The 22102-nt window shown below is 43.8% G+C and overlaps 1 non-coding gene across 1 annotated transcript; it reads right to left on the reverse strand.

Annotated features, from left to right (window-relative positions):
* Nucleotides 1-3520: 3520 nt before the first annotated feature.
* On the reverse strand, nt 3521-3658 carry LOC119935992. The gene has a single exon (XR_005453586.1). It is a non-coding gene; the product is annotated as a small nucleolar RNA SNORA7 (small nucleolar RNA).
* Between the last annotated feature and the right edge of the window lie 18444 nt (nt 3659-22102).

A 22102-nucleotide genomic window follows, 5' to 3' on the forward strand; every position in this document is an offset into this window, starting at 1 on the left:
GGGGTGAGCTTATTGAATGCATTCAAGCTGATGGTAAGGAGGTTTTTTTTGTTGTGGGGGTGGATGGGCAACACTTGGAGGTTCTTGAGGACTGGGGACATGTGGACTGAACAGTTTTTTAGAAAAATGATCTGGACAGTAGAGTGAAGTAAAGACTGGAGTGGGAAGAGATAGGAAGGAGGGAGGTCAGCAAGGAGGCTGTTGCAGTAGCAAGGGGGGATATGCTTTAGATCAGTATGCTTTAGATTGGTGTGGAAACAGTTTGGATGGGGAGGAAAGGATGGATTTTAGCAGTGTTGTGAAAGTAGAACTGACAGGATTTGGTGGCAGATGGAATATGGGGGTTAAATGAGAGAGATGAGTCAAGGATCATGCCATGGTTACAGGTTAGCGAGACAGAGAGGACAGTGGGGTTGTTTACAGTGATCAGAAAGACAAGAGGAGGACAGGGTTTGGCTGGGAAGATGAGGCGTTCTTTTTTGGACATGGTAAGTTTGAAGTGACATGGGATCCAAGTAGAGTTGTCCTGAAGGCAGGCAGAAATGTGAGGCCCCAGAGAAAGAGTGATCAGGGCTGGAGATGTAGATTTGGGAATTATCCCTGTAGAGATGGTACTTGAAGCTTTGGGTGCAGATGAGTTCTCTAAGGGACTGGTTGTAGATGGAAAATAGAAGGGGAACCAAAACTGAATCTTGAGGGACTCCCACAGTTAGGGGGTGGGAGAAAGGGGGAGGATTCCATGAAAGAGACTGAGAAGGAGTGTCCAAAGACATAGAAGGAGAACCAGGAGAGAACAATGTCAGTGAAGGCAAGGTTGATCAGGTAATGCAAAGCAGGCCAGAGCTCATGCCCAGAGTAGCGCAGCTGCCCAGATTCAGAATGGAAACTGTATGCTCACAGGTGCCAGGACACTGAAAGGGTAATCCCAGAGATTTGGGGGTTATGAATTGCCAAATCAAGAGGCACCAGTTCAGTCTGACAAGCCCTGCAAAGTCTGCAACCTCCTGCAGCTCTCCTAGGAGAGAGCCCAGATTCCTTTCCATTGGTCCTCAGGTTCTCTTCCAGCCCAGTTTTGTACTCAGCTACCACGGGTTTAATAATAATAATGATGGCATTTATTAAGCAATTACTGTGTGCAAAACACTGTTCTAAGCACGGGGGAGGTTACAAGGTAATCAGGTTTTCCCACGGGGGGGCTCACAGTCTTAATCCCCATTTTCCAGATGAGGTAACTGAGGCCCAGAGAAGTTGTGACTTGCCCAAAGTCACACAGCTGACAATTGGTGGAGCTGGGATTTGAATCCATGATCTCTGACTCCAAAGCCTGTGCTCTTTTCACTGAGCCACGCTGCTTCTCTACCTGGGTTTTTGAATCAGAATATTCTGAACAGGTATTGTGCCAAGGCTCTGGGGCATGCTGGAGCCCCAGATTTATGATTCCTGTTCGGCTCTACCTTCTCATTCCATGCCCTGCTAGAAGCCCTCCCTTCCCAGCACATCTTGGCTATGGCTACCCTGTGGATTACTTACCTAAGAAACAAGTTAAAGAAGCTTCAGAGGAGACGAGAGCTGGAGAGCCTCTTATTAAGTGTAAAGTAAAAAGAAAGTGAAAGGAATGGTGGAATTTGGGACACCTTAGATGAGCAGATTACTAATAAAACTAAAGTTCAAGAGATGATGTTTGTGTAGTTTGAAAAAATAACTTTCAACCAAAACAACATGAACAGATGGTACACAAGGTTACACTGCATTATTGCAAAAGATTGTACATACGGTTTGAAAAGGCTGAGAGACTTTGAGAGCATCCTAGGACAACCAGATGCAAATTTACTGTAAAATAAAATTGGAACCCTCCTTAGGTAACCCTCTCCAATCAGTCAGTTTACTGAGTGTCTACTGAGCACTTTACCATGTGCTTGGTAGAGCCCATCAGAAGCAAAACAGACATTCTCTGATCTCAAAGGGCTTACATGCAGGCACACTGCCTTATTTCTCAAACCACTTGTCAGCCTGCAGCACACTCCAACCATAATCACTTGGTAGTATTTGTTGCGTTCCACTGTGCACAGAGCACTATATTAAGTACTTAGGAAAATGCAATAGAATTATTGAAGATATGAACCCTGTTCTCAAGGCATTTACAATCTAAATGGAGGACAGGCACTAAAATAAATTTCAGGTAGGGAGAAGCAATAGCGTATAAGGATATGGACATTTAGTGCAACCAGGGTCGGGGTTGGAGGTGAGTACCTAAGCCCTTAGGTAAGTGAAGTGGCAGGATTGGGGAAAATAGGGTCAGGGGATGGTGGATTAATCAGGGAAGACCTTCTGAAGGACATATGATTTAGAAGGGCTTTCAAGATGGAGAGCAGAGTGGTCTCCTGGATGTGGGAAGGAGCTCCAGGCAGGAGGGAGGGTGTGAGCCAGGGTTTGGCAGTAGAAAAGATGAGAATGAGGCCCAGTGTGCAGGTTATTGGTCTTCAAAATCTTGCCTAAATTGGAAGTAAAAGAAGGTTGGCTGGGGAGGTCAAATCCTGATGTTGAAAAATGATGATTTTTATTTCACTGACATGGGTGAAAGAAGAAAAATTATGCTGGTGTTGCTCTCCCTTTTCAAATTTCTGAAAACAATGGGGAAAATGCTATCATTTTTTAGCCAGGTGGGTTTCAAACTCTCAGAAGGTTTACTATCCAACCTTCCCCAGAGCACAGTTATAGTAATGGAGGGAAGCATGGAAAATTTAGAGGTCTGTCTCAGAACCAAATGGCTAGGGAAATCTGAGTCCTCTCTGACATTAAATGTCCAAGGAAATCTGTCTAATTCTTCATTTTTATAGTAACTTCTGCTTTGCCTAAGCACCTAAATTCACACCTTATAAAGTATGGACAGCTGGGAAGGATTTTTAATACAAGTCACATGACTGGATGGCTCTCTTTTCCTCTCCCCCAATTCGCTCTCCTTCACCCACATGAGCTCAATAGGCCCAGCGCAATAAATACCCGAATTTCTGAATCCAGTTTAGGTTTTTAGTTAGTCATTCAGTATTTCATTTAAGGCCCTCTCAGACTCTTCAGGGTCATGAGAGGTGACAAAGAAGGAACAGGGGACATCCTGTAGATTCCAGTTTCCTGATGCTCACCCCGAGCCCCAGGTGGGACAGGAACTGATTATCTACCGTAGCACCTAGCATAAGACTTGGCATATAGTAAACACTTAATTAATTCCATCATTCATTCATTCATTCAATCATATTTATTGAGCACTTACTGTGTACAGACCACTGAACTAAGTGCTTGGGAGAGTCTTGTCTTTTCTTAGGCTGTCAGGTGGTCTCTGCCCCATAGCGACTCCATGGACACAGCTCTCCCAGAATGCCCTACCTCTATCTGCAATCATTCTAGTAGCGTAATCATAGAGTTTTCTTGGTAAAAATACAGAAGTGGTTTACCATTGCTTTCTTCCTCAGTAAACTTGAGTCTTCACCCTCCACTCTCTCCCATGCTGCACAGACGAGTTTTGATTTCTAGCCGAGTGCTTTCCACTCGCTAGCCACTACCCAAGCTAGGAATGGAATGGGTATGTCTCTGCTTGATTTTCCTTCCCATAGTCGAGGCTGGTAGAGCACTGGAGACTCTCCAGGTGCAACCCGGAGAGGGGCTTAGGGGATGACAATACAACAATAAACAGACACATTCCCTGTCCACGATGAGCTTACAGTCTAAAGCAGGCGGTGGGAGGCAGGGGAGACGCACCATTATTGTTCAGCCTTAAAGGTAGGCAAAGTAGGCACCAATTTGTTTCCTCAACAGTCATTCATCAGCATCACCCCTTCTGTGTGGTCTACCTCCCTTCTGCATTGTCTATGCATTTGGATCTGTACCCCCTGGGCACTTGGTATTCACCCCACCCTCAGCCCCACAACACTTAAGTACATATCTGCAATTTAGTTTTATTAATGCTTGTCTCCCCGTCTAGACTGTCAGCTCATTGTGGGCAGGGAGTGTGTCTTCCAATTCTATTGTATTGTAATCCTGGCTCTGCCCCTCAGCAGCTGTGAGACTTTGGGCAAGTCACTTAACTTCTCTGAGCCTCAGTTCCCTCATCTGTAAAATGGGGATGAAGACTGTGTGCCCCATGTGGGACAACCTGATCACCTTATATCCTCCACAGCACTTAGAACAGTGCTTTGCACATAGTAAGCACTTAACAAATGCCATTATTATTATTATTATTATTACTACTCCCAAGCACTTAGTACAGTACTCTGCACACAGTAAGCGTTGGGGGTGAGGCATCAAATAATAACAATAATAATAATAATGGTATTTGTTAAGTGCTTAATATGTGCCAAGCACTGTTCTAAGCACTGGCGTAGATACAAGGTAATGAGGTTGTCCCAAGTGGGGCTCAGTCTTAATCCCCATTTTACAGATGAGGTAACAGAGGCACAGAGAAGTTAATGACTTGCCCAAAGTCACACAGCTGAGAAGTGGCAGAGTCAGGATTAGAACCCACGGCCTCTGACCTCCTAGCCCACGCTCTTTCCATTAGACCACCTGCTTATTACTATTATTATTATTATTATTCTCTAGGCTCATTTGACTCATCAAGGCTCATCAAGGAGGTGGGGAGGGTCTCTCTGCTACCTAAATCCTCAGACCGAATGAAGCTCCACTTGTCCACCCTGATGCTAAAAAAGATCCTGGAAGGAGTGGCAGAAGCCTTCGGGAGGGCCAGACTAGGTTGAAATATGATCGGGCAGCACAGTGAGTCTGTATCGCCAAGTGGCTCTGCCACTTGTCTGCTGTGTGACCCTGGGCAAGTCACTTCCCTTCTCTGTACATCATTTGTACTTCCCAAGCGCTTAGTACAGTGCTCTGCACACAGTAAGTGCTCAATAAATACGATTGATTGATTGATTGCACTCATCTATAAAATGGGGATTAAGACTGTGAACACATGTGGGACAAGGACTGTGTCCAACATGATTATCTTGTCTTTACCTCAATACAGTACCTGGCACATAGTAAGCACTTAAAAAATACCACATGAAAAAGGCAAACTCATAGGTCCAGAATTCTACCTCCAATTCTAAGCAAACCTAGATTAAGGCATGAGTCATACTTGGAGAGTGCAGCAGTGTTTCCAGAGTTGTTAATCATTCAATCAGCCCCCCAAATAATAATAATAATAATAATAATAATAATAATAGTATTTGTTAAGCACTTACTATGTGCAAAGCACTGTTCTAAGCACTGGGGAGGTTACAAGGTGATCAGGTTGTCCCACGGGAGGCTCACAATTTTAATCCCCATTTTACAGATGAGGTCACTGAGGCCCAGAGAAGTGAAGTGACTTGCCCAAAGTCACACAGCTGACAAGTGGCGGAGCCGGGATTTGAACCCATGACCTCTGACTCCAAAGCCCGGGCTCTTTCCACTGAGCATGCCAAAACACTTGGACGTCAAAGCCTCTCCCTACCACCAGCCCCAACTCTGGGGTCTGGTGTGTGGATGGCGATACAGACTCTGCTGCCCGATTATATTTCAACTTAGTCTGGCCCTGCCCAGGTCTTCTGCCACATATTCCCGAATGCCTTTCCACATATAACCACATCTCCCAACCACATCACAGCCCTGCTTTCCCAGTTGAGAAAAACATTCAATCCTTTGAGCCAGGAAGAAAAACACAGGAAACAATTAAACAGGTAATAAACCTCAGTAGCTCTCTTCCTGATTTGTTTGCAATTTGTTCAGTACAACTCAAAGACCAAATTTGCTGGGTTCAATGAAATATGCATGCAACACATACAGAGATCAAATGCATGTAGGTTTAATAAGTCACCTAGAAAATGTAAATACTAGTGGTCTTCTCCTATGACAATTTTTTTCCCATGGAAATAAAACTAAAACCTCCATAATATGAAGCTTTTTGCTTGGTGGCACCTTAAAGTGAGGCTTTGATCAGTAATTGGCCAAACAGTTGTACTCCTATCATTGTCAAGAAGCAGCAAGGAAAGAGCACAAACCTTGGAGTCAGAGGACCTGAGTTCTAATTCCAGCTCTGTCATTTTCTTGCTGTGTGACCTTGGACAAGTCATTTAACTTCTCTGTGCCTCAGTTTCCTCAACTGTAAAAGGGGGATTAAATCTTACTATTTACTTAGAGTGCTAGCCCCAAACAGGACAGGGACTGTATCCAACCTGATTAACTTGAATCTACCCAGAAATTAATACAGTGCCTGGCACATGGTAAGTACTGAACAAATGCCATAATAATAATAATAATAATATTTCACATTGCATCCATTTTCAGTGCAAGTTGCAAATCACCCTACCATGTTCTCTTAGCACTGTCACTCTTGCGAGGCCCAGGTGGGAACTAAAGGCTCCGTTATGTCCTTTTCTGTTTCATACATCACCAAAATTGCCAGCTGAAGTTCAACCTTTCAGGTGTGAGAGAAAGAGCTAGAGCTGCAGTGTGCTAAAAGAGCGCTGTTGATTCCTGGGTTCAGGAAAGGTGGGATGTGTAATGGGAATAAATCACTCTTTGGGAGAGAGAAGAAAAATAGATATGAAAGTTATTGCTAGGAAGTAAACATGAAACACCAAAATTCAATTTTTAGTGTCCATCTAGAGCTGGAGAAAATTTTCAAGTTATCTAAGGATCTATCATTTCTTAACAGAGCTGGGGAAAAATTGAGCTTTTCATACTAACTCCACTGTACACTTGTGGGAAGCAGCATGGACTATTGGAAAGAGCATGGGTTTGGAAGTCAGAGGACCTGGGTTCTAATCCTGGCTTTGCCACTTGTCTGTTGTGTGACCTTGGGCAAATCACAGAGCTTCTCTGTGCCTCAGTTACCTCATCTGTGAAATGGGGGCTAAGACTGCGAGAACAACATTGGAACGATCCTCTGGCCATTGTGGACCTGGTTTACCGCCACCTCAAACCGGGCTTCCAGCCTGGCACGTTGGTCGCTTGCCTTTTACTTTTTTAAATGCTATTTGTTAAGCTCTTACTATGTGCCAGGCACTGTACTAAATGCTGGGGTTGATACAGGGTAATCAGGTTGGACATAGTCCCTGTCCTACATGGGGCTCACACTCTTAATCCCCATTTTACAGATGACGTAACTGAGGCACAAAGAAATTAAATGACTTGTTCAAGGGCACACAGCAGACAAGTGGTACAGTTGGGATTAGAACTCAAATCCTTCTGATTCCCAGGCCTATCCTCTGTCCCCTAGGCCACACTGCTTATCCTTATCCACACTGCTCTACCATTAGGCAAGAGTTCCACACTATGGGAGTAGCTGTAGTTTGGGAGATTTGGGCAAGGGGAGGAAGTTTTGGGTTGGGGGAGCAGCATAAATGAGACATCAGAGGCAGGAGAGTCAAGAGTTACTCTCTCCCCCTTCAAAGTCTTATTGGAGGCACATCTCCTCCAAGAGAGTTTCCCAGACAAAGCCCCTCCTTTCCTCTTCTCCCACTCCCTTCTGACTTGCTCCCTTTGTTCTTTCCCCTTCGCAGCGGGAGCAGTTATGTACATAGCTGTAATTTATTTATTTGTATTGGTGTCTTTCTCCCCACCTCTAGAATGTAAACTCACTGTGGGAAAGGAATGTGTCTGTTTATTGTTGCGTAGTACTTTCCCAAGCACTTAGAACATTGCTCTGCACATAGCAAGCACTCAATAAATGTGATTGAATGAATAAAAAGTGAAGCATAGTTAAAAAAAGGTGGGCATGGAAAGAGCAAAGAGTATGAGCTGGGAAGTGATCATTCATTCATTCAATCATCTTTATTGAGCACCTCATGTGTGCAGAGCACTGTACTAAGCACTTGGAAAGTACAATTCAGCAATAGAGATAACTCCTGCCCATATGTAACATATGTACTGGGGGAAATTTAATGGAGAGTTTTGAGGTGAGTAGAAAGGAATTTTTATCTGATGCACAGAGAAATCAGTAGCTATTGGAGGCTTTTGGAAAGCAGAGAGATGTAGAAAGATACTGAGAGTAAACTGAAGAACTCTTAACAGACGTGGTGTTGCATGACAAAGAGTGGGATGAGTAGATGAATGCTTTGAAGGCAACGGAGAGGCTTTGAGAAGTTCATGCCTGATTATTTTCATTTTACTGAAGGCTGAGCCAAGATGATTGAATGCCTTAAATCAATCAATCAGTGATATTTATTGAGGGCTTACTGTGCGCAGAACACTGCACTAAGTGCTAGGGAAAGTACAATGCAACAGAATTGGTAGACACGTCTCCTGCTTACAACATGGGGAGACCTCCAAGCCAATAGTAAGGTGTTTCTGTTTGATGCGGAGGTGTGATGCGGAGGTGGATGATCAAACCTTGGAGGTTTTTGAGGAAGGGGGAGGTGCAGATTGAGTGCTTTTACAGAAAAATGAACTGGGTTGCAAAGTGAAGTATGGACTGAAGAGGGGAGTGACAGAAGGTAAGAAGGTCGGCGAGGAGGCTAATCAAGCAGACAAGCTAGGAAATAAGTGCTCCATTTAGAGGGGTAACAGAATATTCCATAGCACAATCCTGTATTCTCCCTCCCCACCCCACCTCACTTCCCCTCTATTGCTTGACTGATCCAGCAGTGGATAATATTGCTTAGGGAAACTAGTTTTGTGCTGCACTTGCCTGCAAGGGAATGCATTTCAGCAGAACATTGTTTTGATTGTCATTTGGGGAAAATGTTAGCAAACAGGATCTGTGGGAAACTAGTGAGCAGCTCAGGTTTCTTCTGGCGAAAACTGTAAAAATCATGAGACAGCTGTGATTTTTGCACAGATTTTCGCACCCCTTCAGGAGGATCACCAAAATGATTGCTCTTGTATTTCATGTCCTAAGTGGGGCCTGGCCTTCTCCCTTCTCTTCCTGGAGAGAGCCTGAAGAGGCATGAAAGGGGACACAGCAGGAGTCAACTATTTTATTATTACAAAACTGCCTTCCCAGGTTAATATAAACATGTTAATTGTTTGGAATAGACTTAGTGTTCACTTTAAGATTAACAATGCTTGGGGGACTATCTAATGGGTGAGGTTTATTGCTTATAATTGATAGCACGGCATAATAGCTTCCATCCTAAACAAAGGTGCTAAAAGAGCCCAAGAAGCTGGGTGGATAATTGATATCTGCTGAGTTGGTAGATTTAGACCATGAACCAGAGGAAAAGATTTTAGCAACAGTTTCAGTCCTAGTAAATATTTTTATTCTAGACAAGCCCCAAAACTTGTGATGATTTATGAAAGGTAGATGTTCTAAGGAGTCTGTGGTTTCGCTCAGGTTAGGTATCAAGTAAGCAGAAGGCAGTTTTTTCTACCCAATCTCACTCCTTTCCCCCTACAAGCCAGCCCACACACACTTTCCTCCTTCAACACTAACCTACTTACTATGCCTAGATCTGATATCTTTCACCTCACACCCTCTCTCCTGCCTGAAACTCCCTCCCACTTCACATCGGACAGAGCATTGATCCCTCTATGATTAAAGCCCTACTAAAATCACATTTCCTCCAGGAATTCTTCCCTGATTAATCTAGACTCTCCTGCTTCCCCTATTGGTAATTCATTTTTACGTCTGTCTCTCCCAATAGATAGTAGTCTACTTTAAAGCTAGCACTGTGCCTACCAACTCTATAGTGCTCTCCCAAATGCTTAGTTCAGTACTCTGCACAGTAACACCTAATAAATACTATTGCTTGACTGATCCAGCGGTGGATAATATTGCTTAGGGAAACTAGTTTTGTGCTGCACTTGCCTGCAAGGGAGTGCATTTCAGCAGAACATTGTTTTGAATGTCATTTGGGGAAAATGGTAGCAGACAGGATCTGTGGGAAACTAGTGAGAAGCTCAGGTTTCTTCTGGCGAAAACTGTAAAAATCATGAGAGAGCTGTGATTTTTGCACGGTGTGCAGAACTCATGGAAGACTGAGCAGAGCTGCAGAAGTAGCAGACTGGAAGAAGAGTGACACAGTCACTTCGCCCTGGTTAATCTAATGGAGGAGCACATAAAACATGCAGTATTGATCTAATCACTGTAGGAGGAACACTTTATGCAGAGTGACTGCTCAAAAGCAAAACCACAATAAAGAAATACGTGTTGGGGAAGGGCTAGCTGTAATCAACCCCTGAACAATAAATTTGTTCCTTTCTCTCTCATTTGTCCATATCAGTGTTAGTAGTTTCCTCCAGTCAACGCTCTCTGACTGCTTTCTCACCTCCCCACCATATTCTCTCTCCCCTTTGCAACACTTTGTGTTTCTTTATCAGTCAGGTTGCAAAAGAAGCCCAAAACACCCTAAATCCAATTGCTGCGGACCAGGTTTGTCTACCTGCTGCTCTTTTCATTCATTCATTCATTCATTCAATCGTATTTATTGAGCACTTACTGTGTGCAGAGCACTGTACTAAGCGCTTGGGAAGTACAAGTTGGCAACATATAGAGATGGTCTCTACTCAACAGCAGGCTCACAGTCTAGAAGGAGGAGACAGACAACAAAACAAAACATATTAACAAAATAAAATAAATAGAATAAATATGTACAAATAAAATAGAGTAATAAATATGTACAAACATATATACACATATACAGGTGCTGTGGGGAGGGGAAGGAGGTAAGGCGGGGGGATGGGGAGGGGGAGGAGGGGGAGAGGAAGGAGGGGGCTCAGGGGGCACAGTAAGTAGGTTAGTTTCCCCACTCAAAACTGAGCTGCATTGCTTGCAGTCTCTCTCTCTGAGGTGTCCTTCTAATGTTTCCTCTGTACTTATTCCATGCACTCACTTCTCTTCATCTCCTTGTTCAGGAGTTGCTTTATTTTCTATTGGTCATCCAATTCATCCCATAGTCTACCCTTCAGAGTGGTAATCTTACAATGAACTCATTTTTGGCAACCTGGTCTTGACATTTATCTCTTAAATATGGCTTATTACGAATTCCAATGGAAGTTTTCAAGAAGTCAAGTAAGATTCTGATGATCATTCTCAATCCCACGGCCCGGCGGGACAAGAACACTGCTCTAACTGGAGTCAAACAGTACCAGTGAATACTGGCTAGGTGATTCTGTTTAAAAAAAAGGCTTTGGTTGTTGGTAAGAATGACACCTGTCCTCCATAGACATTGGATAAGCTTTTGTGTCGCAGTGTCACTAAGTGACAAAAAAAGTGGAGTGGGGGCCAAAGTAACAGAGAATGGGGAGAAAAGGGGCAGATGCCAAAATTTCAGGACTGGCTTATTAACCAGTATGTCGCTTCACCTTTGGCATCTCTTCCGTCCTTCTTCACGCTCACATCCAGGGAGTCAGGAACAGAGTGGCACATAGGAGTTTCCTATGCATATGCCTGACTCCCAATCCCAGAAGATGGGAGAATCTCACTCAAGAACTGAGTTCAAAACAGAAGAGGATTTCCATTAGACTGTAAATTCCTTGAGGGCAGGAATTGAGTCTACCAACTCCATTGTATCAAATACCTCAAGCACTTAGTACAGTTCTCTGCACACAGAAAGTACTTAAGCTGGAAAGCGGTATGGCCTAATGGAAAGAACACAGGCCTGGGAATCAGAGGAACTGGGCTCCAATACCAGATCTACTACTTGCTTCCTGTGTGACTTTGGGCAAGTCACTTAACTTCTCTGTGCCTCAGTTGCCTCAACTGCACAATAGGGAGCCAATACCTGTTCTCCCTCCAACATAGACTGTGAACCCCATGTGGGACAGGGACGTATCTAGGCTGATTAACTTGTATCTACCCCGGTGCTTAGAATAGTGACTGACAAGGAGCAAGGAGCTTAATGGATACCACTGTTTTTTTAAATAAAATATATGAATATATACCATTGATTTATTTGGTTGAGAGGTGCTTGGAGATGTTCTTATCCCATAAGCACAGAATGCACCCTTACCCCAACTATTTCTCAATGCATGCTGTTGGCTTCAGGGTTGACTGGGTAAGAGCTTTGGATGGCTGAGTGCACCCCATAACCACTACTGAAAAAACCCTATTCAGTGTATGGCCTCCTGAGGGTTGTCAATGTTCAAGTCTCCTGAATTCTCCATCAAGCAGAGGGATTGGGATTACCTAACAAGTGAAGAAAATGTAATCCTGCAAGTAAGGCCTCAAATGAATTGTGTTCACCACATCTTAACCCTTCAGGAGAATAATAATATAATTGTGGTATTGTTAAGTGCTTACTATGACCCAAAAACAGTACTGAGTGCTGAGATAGATACAATTTATGTAGATCAGACAGTTGGTGTTCTGCAAGGGGCTCACAGTGTAATTAGAAGGGAGAACAAGTATTCAAACCCCATTTTACAGGTGAGCTAACTGAAGCACAGAGAATAATAATAATAATAATAGCATTTATTAAGCGCTTACTATGTGCCAAGCACTGTTCTAAGCGCTGGGGAGGTTACAAGGTGATGAGGTGAGGTTGTCCCACGGGGGGCTCACAGTGTTAATCCCCATTTTACAGATGAGGGAACTGAGGCCCAGAGAAGTGAAGTGACTTGCCCAAAGTCACACAGCTGACAATTGGCGGAGCTGGGATTTGAACCCATGACCTCTGATTCCAAAGCCCGGGCTCTTTCCACTGAGCCATGCTGCTGCTCAGTGAATGTGCTTAGAGAAGCTAAGTGATTTGCCCAATTATGAACAGCAAGCACATGACAGAATCCAGGTCCTCTGACTCAGCCTGTCATTTTTCCACTAGGCCACGCAACTTCTACTGCTTCTGGAATACCCTCCCAGTGTCCAGGTAGTGCCCACTTGATGCCTACAGTCTGTAAAATGGCACAAGTCTGCTCCTGTGAGAAGATTCTCCCTGCCCCAAGTCCAATTTGAGGCGCCTAGGATTTGGGAACGGTTTATTCAGCTGGGCAGGGTATAAAAGCAGCATAGCTCCTTTCAGGATGCTAGGAATGGATATTTTCATCCACTTTGAGGTGAGGCTGCTCTCACCTGCCCTGAGGCTTAGATCTGAGTCTCCAGACACCCACTTCCCAACTCTTTCCACTAGGCCACATCCGTCACGTGCTTTCTCCTCCATCCTCCCGGCGGGAGTTTGGGTCAGAAATCGTCTTCCTGGAAGCTCCATGTAGCTAATAAGCCTGTACTTTTCCCCTCTGTCTTTCTTAATTCTCCAGATGCGCAATAGCCTTGGCTGTGGTCCCCAGCTGCCATAACTTCAGTGGCTTCCTCTAGACTCTAAGCTCACTGTGGGCAGGGACTGTGTCTACCAGCTCTGCATTTTATTGTATTCTCCCAAGAGCTTAGTACAGTGCTCTGCTCACAGTAAACTTTCAATAAATACGATTGATTGAATGATTGCCAGGGAAACTGCAGGATGGTGGGCAAGCCGTGAACTTTAGTGGGGTTGGCCACTCTCTCCATCTGCCTAAATAAGGCCAAGCTCCGTGAGCCCTTCTGTACGATGCCTCCCAGCCCCAAACACTGACCACTGAGCCCAAAACCAACTGCAATCTTCTAGCCAAACCCAGGCCTAGTCCAGAGGCACAGATTCTGACACTGCCTGCCGAGAGAGAGTGAAAGATAGAGAGAGACACACTGAGAGAGGGAGACACACACACACACACACACAGAGAAAGAGAGACATACTTTGAAATGGAGGAAGGGAAAACTTTAGATTAAATACTGTATATTCAACTGGAACACACTGATCACCCAAATCAACAGGGAAAACTCTCAGTGGGCATGTAAAACACCTCCAGAAAGCACTAAATTGCACTGGCTTCAACAATTTCTGTTTTAAGAAAAAGTGATTTAGAGTAACTAATTTCGTGCGGTGCAAGATTCTTCTGTGCTATCTTCTTATTTTCTCCCCAGACGCCTGTTGTTATGTGGTTGGTTTCCCATCATATGACAAATGTCTGGAGCCTTATGCTCTAAGCTACAGTTGCTGTTGTAGCTAGTTTATTCATATTTCTGCATTTAATGCCTGTATACTGTTAGTTAAAAAGGATTTGCTTTAGTATCATATCACCACAACACATTTTTTTACTCCCGCATCCGACATTGAATTTTAACTAGCATTTGGTAAATCTAGGTTTTCATTATTTGAGACACCAAGTATGATCAAGTTGGTATGCGTTTTCCATTTGTTTTAGATTTACAAATAGCTGCAAGTAATAATACACCAGTGGGGAAAATTATCTTTTCTCTCAATCCACTTCCGTACCTTTGTTGAGAAATTACGAGAGCCTGGCTGTGTGGCTAAGTGTAAGGGAGGGAGGCACTGTGACCTAGTGTAAAGAGAATGGGCCTTGGGAGTCAGAGGACCAGGGTTTGAATTCCAGTTCCAACACTTGTTGGCTAGGTAACCTTGGGCAGGTCACTTAACCTCTCCGTGCCTCTGTTTCCTCAACTGCAGAACGGGGATTCAATACCTGTTCTCCCTCCTACTTAGACTGTGAGCCCGGTGTGGGACAGGGGTTGTACTGTTTGGCTTGTATCTACCCCATTTCTCAGGATAACGCTTGTTGCATTATAAATGCTTAACAAATACCATCATTATTATCATTATTGTTATTATTATTAGGAGACCCAGGTTCTCTTCCATTTGCCTACTGCGTGACCATGGGCAAGTCACTTCACCGCACTGAGCCTTAGTTTCCTTATCTGTGAAATGGGGATAAAATAAACGTCCTCCCTTTCTCACGTACTATGAGTTCCATATGGGGCAAGAACTGTGTCAGATCGGATTACCTGGTACCTACCCCAGTGCTTACCACATAATAGGGGCTTAATAAATGCATCATTATTAAGGTAAAGGCAGACTGCTGTGGCAAATATTCAAGGCCTTAATGGGTTCACCTAAATTTTTTCTTACCTGTCCTTGGAGTGGGGAAGCAATTATTGTGCCCTAAATCTGCCCATGTACTTGTCACGAGGATTGTCAGTCAGTCAACAGTATTTGTTAAGAAATACAGGGTGGGGTGTGCTTTGCAGGGTGTTTTAGAGAGTTACAAAGGGACAACAAGCAGTTCCTGCTTTCAGTAATTTGGAGGAACTTTATCGCTGCTTTTGGTGACTCTATCCACGATCTGTAGCTGCAAAGCACCCAGCTTGGATGCCGTTGTGCTAGGTCAAGCTTGAAATTTGATCTTGCAAACTGTCCCTTGGATTGCTTTCATTTCAATTTTTAAGAAGAGAGTATTGCCTTTTATCTCTGGCCCAATTCATCCACTTACAACTAGAGCTGGGCAAACTATATGAACAAGAAAATGGAAATGGTGAAGTTTTAGCTTTTCAATCAATCAACTGTATTTATTGAGCACTTAATGTATGTGAAGCACAGCATTAAACACTTTCTACCAGTTTCCCTGAGGTATAACTTTTGTTTACTACTGTCTTTGTTTTTTGAAACTAGCTTTACTGTACATGAGAGGAGGTATCAAAGTGGCTAATGTTCAAAGTTCTGATAATTTTTCTTTGCCAAAAATGTTTTAATTCATCAGAACTTTCCTCACCACCACAAGAATTTGTTTAAAAAACCCTGATAGCACTGAGATGGACTTTCAGACAAAAATGTAACAATAATAATAAGAAGAATAATAATAAGAATGGGCTGTACATGAGAGGAGGTATCAAAGTGGCTAATGTTCAAAGTTCTGATAATTTTTCTTTGCCAAAAATGTTTTAATTCATCAGAACTTTCCTCACCACCACAAGAATTTGTTTAAAAAACCCTGATAGCACTGAGATGGACTTTCAGACAAAAATGTAACAATAATAATAATAATAATAATAATAATAATAATGGGCCTGGGAGTCAGAGGACCTGGATTCTAATTCTGGCTCTGCCACTTGCCTGTTGTGTGACCTTGGGAAAGTCAACTTCTCTGTGCCTCAGCTTCCTCATCTGCAAAATGGGGATTCAATACCTTCAACCTACACAGTTCTCCCTCTAACCTAGAGAGTAAGCCCCATGTGGGATAGGGACTGCGTCCAACCTATCTTGTATTTACCTCAGTGCTAGTACAGTGGTTAATGGATACCATTATTAACAATATATCAACCCCCAGTGGCCCCTGGTTATTTCCCCCAGTGGAAACACAAGTGGCAGGGATGACAGAGAGTAGGGGTGGCATGTGCAAATCCCATCTCTAAAATCAATTCCTTCAGGCAGGTTCTTGGCCCTGAAATCTCAGAACGAAAACCCTCTTTCTTTACAGAAGACTCCACTGGTCTTTATTCCTGCACCTTCATTTTAGAGAATTGTCCATGGTCTTGTCAGTGATATTGACAGCCTGCACAGGCAACTGGGGAGAGTATTTCAGCAGAGAATCTGGGTCAAAAAGACCAAAGTCATCCTTAGATAATAATACTTGTTAAGCACCTACTCTGTCTCAAGCACTGTCCTAAGCGCTGGCGTAGATACAAGGTAATCAGGTTGTCCCACGTGGGGCTCACAGTCTTAATCCCCATGTTACAGATGAGGTAACTGAGGCACAGAGAGGTTAAATGACTTGCCCAAGGTCACAGAGCAGACAAGCGGCAGAGTCAGGATTAGAACCCACATCCTCTGACTCCCAAACCCCTGCTCTTTCCACTAAGCCATGCTGCTTCTTATATGGTAGGTTTGTTCATCTTAATTATCCAGATAATTGCCTCGAGTTCCAGCTTGTGGCCTAGTCTACATGGACCAAATCTATGATTCTGCCCCCAAATCCAGAACTAGGTATTTCTTTAATAGCGCCAATGTTTACAACCTTGTTGTCACTGCAATAAAGATAGTGGTGACGCGGTCCGGGGCTGGGAGAGAGAGCTCTTAGCCGGAGGGGGCTGCGGCGATATTTATTTAACTCAGACTTGGAGAGTGTCCCTTGCCCATTCGACAGAGGGCACAAAGTAAGTGGGATGTGAGCTCTCTCAGTGTTTCCGATCCAGCTTAGGGGTGTGAACAAATTATTTGGTTTAACAGAGTGGCTCAGTAGAAAGAGGCCAGGCCTGGGAATCAGAGGTCATGGGTTCTAATCTCGGCTCCACCACTTGTCAGCTGTGTGACTTTGGGCAAGTCGCTTAGCTTCTCTGTGCCTCAGTTCCCTCATCTGTAAAATGGGGATGAAGAATGTGAGCCCCATGTGGTGCAACATGATTTCCTTGTATCCCCCCAGCGCTTAGAACAGTGCTTGGCACATAATAAGTGCTTAACAAATGCCATCGTTATTATTATTATTATTATAGGATAATCTGTAGTTGATTGGATCTCTGTTTATGTGGCTCAGCAGAAAGGCGTTGCTGTTTGTCACCGGACAACAGATCCATTTTGGAGGCCCTGTTGAATCCTTAGACCTGGTTCTTAATTGCCTTGGGAGAATATGTGATTGATACAGCTGTCCTAGGATGCCTTATTCATTCATTCAATCATATTTATTTAGCGCTTACTGTATGCAGAGCACTGTACTAAGCGCTTGGGAAGTACAAATCGGCAACATATAGAGACGGTCCCTACCTAACAGCGGGCTCACAGTCTAGAAGGGGGAGGTCACTGGTCCACCTGGGCTCTCATCATTTACAAACAAATGAATAAAATATTCTTAGGGCCTAGAAGGTTCTCATTTGAGCAACAGCCAAGGTGGAAGCCCCTCCAATGCTAATTCTTGCCTTTAGAGACCCAGATGCAGCTTTTATCTTTGTCCCAATTACAGTGGCATTTATTAACACTTATTAAGTGCCAGAGTACTGTGCTAAGCACTGGGGATACAAGAAAATCAAGTCAGATAGTGCCTGTCCAACATGGGGCTCTGCAAAAATGGCATGTACATACTGCAGTTTTTTGTCAACAGAAAGCAGGTACTAGGACAGAATTTTGTTTCCCTAGCTTTGCAGATGGCCGGGGCAGAGGGCAAGTTAATGACCTAGGGCTCAGCAGTGAGTGAAAAAGCTTGGCATGTAGCCTGAGAAACAGCATGGCCTTATGGAAAGAACATGGGCCTGGGAATCAGGGGACCTGGGTTCCAATCCTGCCCACCACCTCCCTGTTGTAGGACTATGGGCAAGTCATACAACTTCTTGACTTCTCTGCATTTCAGTTACCTTAACTATAAAATGGGGATTCAATACCTGCTCTCCCTCCTCGTTAGACTGTGAACACTATGTGGGACAACTTGACTAACTTGTGTCAATCCCAGCACTTAGAACAGTGCTTGGCATGTAGTAAGGGCTGAACAAACACAACAATCAAGGGACCATAACAAAAGAACACCCTGGTCTAAATTTTGTCCCTCTGCCAGGCTAGTTAGTGCCATTTTTGGATTGGAGTAGAGCAGGGTGGGTGGACATTGTTGCCCCTAGTTGCAGTGGGTTAGGGACAATTGCTCATTTTACAACTTGGTCCAAATGACTGACTCTAGAATGAGTGAAACATCAGACTGCCCCTAGAGAGAAACTCTGACAAGACCTCTGAAAGTTATGGTTAAGCAATGCATTGCCATCTCAGAAGTATTTCACCACACATTGCTAAGGAGAGCCACATTCAAAATTTATGGGTTGCTATGTGAACAGACTGCAATCTTGATACAAGCTAATCTCCACTTACCTCCAAAGCTTTATGGTTTTAATATTTTCCCAGAAACAAATGGTGTCCAAGATGGGCTTTGGACTAAAATAACCCTATAGCAAGGGAACAACCACAATGACCTGCAATGCTTTGCAGAAGGCGGGGTAGGGAGGGAAGGGTAGAATACCAGGAACAGGTGTTAGTAAACTGGTGTAAAGGCAGAAGAGGAGGAAGAAGATAGGGAGTGAAGATGAGGGACAGAGGCAGTGAGGGGAGCAGGACTTTGACTAAAATAACCAGATTTCAGATAATAGTAATAATAATAATGGCATTTATTAAGCACTTACTATGTGCAAAGCACTGTTCTAAGCACTGGGGGGATACAAGGTGATCAGGTTGTCCCACATGGGGCTCACAATCTTCATCCCCATTTTACAGATGAGGGAACTGAGGCACAGAGAAGTCAAGTGACTTGTCCAAAGTCACACAGCCAATAAGTGGTGGAGTTGAGATTTGAACCCTTGACCTCTGACTCCCGAGCCCGGGCTCTTTCCACTGAGCCATGCTGCTTCTCAATATATGTCAATAGGCAATAACCCCAAATGGGGGAAAAAGGGACAAGCCATTTAACTAAGAGGATGAAAAGAATGGATATATAACCTCGTCCGCAGATCATTCTCCAAAGCTTGGAGAGCCTGCCCTACACCCATTCAGAGCCTCCTTCTGATTGGTTGATTCCCTCTGAGTGGGCAGGGCACAGGGACTCCAAATATATGCTCAAAAATAAATGATGCTGGACAAAATATACAAGGCAGTTCATTTAAAGATGGCGACTGTGAGCCCACTGTTGGGTAGGGACTGTCTCTATATGTTGCCAATTTGTACTTCCCAAGCGCTTAGTACAGTGCTCTGCACATAGTAAGCGCTCAATAAATACGATTGATGATTGATGATGATGACAGTTCAGCCCTGATTAGGTGCCAAGCACAAGTCTGAGCCCTGAGGGAGAGATGAGGGAATAATCATCATCATCATCGTCATTCACAGGCCTTCCCAGACTGAGCCCCTTCCTTCCTCTCCCCCTCGCTCCCCTCTTCATCCCCCCATCTTACCTCCTTCCCTTCCCCATAGCACCTGTATATATGTTTGTACATATTTATTACTCCATTCATCTTACTTGTACATATCTATTCTATTTATTTTATTTTGTTAGTATGTTTGGTTTTGTTGTTGTCTGTCTCCCCCTTCTAGACTGTGAGCCCGCTGTTGGGTAGGGACTGTCTCTAAGTGTTGCCAACCTGTACTTCCCAAGTGCTTAGTACAGTGCTCTGCACACAGTAAGCGCTCAATAAATACGATTGATTGATTTTCCGGGATACTTTAACTTGTGGATGAGGAGCCAGAACCCGGGATTATCCCATCTAACCCAGGCTGTCATGTCACATTAAGTTTGGTGGATGATAGGTGGGTGAACTTTGGGCATATGGGAGCCACAGAACGCCCTGGCTCACAGAGGCTGTTCTACTGTACTGCTAAAACTATGCCGGAAAAGTCTTGAGCTTGTCCCAGCACTGGTCGGCTTCTTGAGGGTCTTTGTACCTCAGAAACTTCTTTTTCTTCTCCAGGCTGTCATGTCACATTAAGTTTGGTGGATGATAGGTGGGTGAACTTTGGGCATATGGGAGCCACAGAACGCCCTGGCTCACAGAGGCTGTTCTACTGTACTGCTAAAACTATGCCGGAAAAGTCTTGAGCTTGTCCCAGCACTGGTCGGCTTCTTGAGAGTCTTTGTACCTCAGAAACTTCTTTTTCTTCTCCCCAGAGGCCGTGGCAGGAGGTAGTACATCTTTTCTCGGAAAAGACTTAACAGCGGCAACCATAAGCACAAGAATGTTGGGCTACATTAGAAACAGAAAGCCCTGTATTTTAGGACGTAGAACTGGCATTCAGATATTCATCCAAGTTAAGAACGAAAGAGTCTTTTTTGAAATTTGGCTCAAGGAGAACTCAGAATTAGCAGCATAATTTTTGACTCCAGGCAACAGTGACTGGTGGGAGATTTTCTTTGCTGGATTTCATGCTTCATTCAAGCTACTGATACGTGCTTACATTTTCCCTTTGTCAAACCTAATCTTTCCATTTGTTTGTTCAGAGTGAATTAAAAGATACAGCCAAAGATGGTAACCTTAGAAAATTTCAGCTGAGTTACTCCATTTTACTAAATTGGATCCAGCAGTGAGCTATGAAAGCTAGTGATCCTTAAGAGTGATTGTTTCAACAATAAAACATCAGGAGACAGCACACAACTGATAGCAAGGTGAAAATGAGAAAAGAAAAGCAAGAATGAGGGGTGAAAATTTGAGAGAAAGGAAGCATTTAGGAGGAGAGGAGGAAAGAAAGCCATACTTTATAGAATGGTCTTGTTCTCCTCCAGTCTGGAGACAAGGAGACAATTAGCTGAAGCTCAGGTGGTTCCAATAAAACTCTGAGTTTCCCCATACCCTCCCTCCTGGCCATAGGACTCACTCCACTTTTCCTCTTTGTGCTTCCAGCCCCTAAACCATGGAATATTTGTCCTGGAAAAAGGTGGGGGAAATGCAGAGTTCAAGAATAAGCAACATCTGGACTGATCTGGGACCAGTAATTCATTCCTTCTACCTCAATATAACCCCTGCAGCAAAATGAAGCTTTAAACCAGAGTTTTCTTCATCTGAGTGTGTGTATTACTTACTGAGCTTCCCAGCAACACTTTTTTAAAAGAAGTTGAAGAAAAGCATTAGATCTCTTTATTCCCTGCTCTATGCAAAAGGAAGAACAAGACTGGGAAGAAGTGGGAAAAAAGAGAGTGTAATGGACACGGCAGAAAGCAATGTTGGGTAAGTACTTGTCCAATTATTTTGTACTTGAAAAGTGAATTTAGGTGGTTTTAGTAGTCCACATACTTTCCTGTATTGTATTTTCATTAGTGCTTAGTCTCCCCCTGTAGACAGTTAGCTCGCTGTGGGCAAGTAATATGTCTGTTATATTGTACCCTCCCAAGCCCTTAGTACAGTGCTCTGCACCCGGTAAGCTCTCAATAAGATTGATTTTTTGATACAGTGCAGTGTATTCTGTAAGCACTCAAATACAATTGGTTTACTGGAAAACTCTCATAGGTTTGAGAGAGAGACTCTTTGGCTGAAATCTTGATTCTTTCAGTGTTTAGTGTCATCTTTCAAAAGTCATTTTGGACTTTCCCAGGGTTTTCAGATAGTGCTTGGGAACTTCCAGACCAGCTGATCATTCATATGGTTTTCACCGGGCCTGTTCCATATCCTGCACAGACAAACCACCGGATGCCTTTATACTTGATATTTTAATACCAACATCCTGCCGCTGGGAGCCAGGACTTTGAAATGCCATCCATATTTGCAGGGCCCTGGGAAAGGATGATTGACTTTGAACTCAGGAGGTACTGTACTACCAAGGACTTCATCCTGCCTTTCTGGGTGATAGAGGAGCAGTGTGGTTTAATGGAACATAGGCTTGGGAGTCAGAGGTTGTGGATTCTAATCCTGGCTCTG

This window comes from Tachyglossus aculeatus, chromosome 12 (genome assembly GCF_015852505.1).
Source record: "Tachyglossus aculeatus isolate mTacAcu1 chromosome 12, mTacAcu1.pri, whole genome shotgun sequence".
Classification (NCBI taxonomy): Eukaryota; Metazoa; Chordata; class Mammalia; order Monotremata; family Tachyglossidae; genus Tachyglossus; species Tachyglossus aculeatus.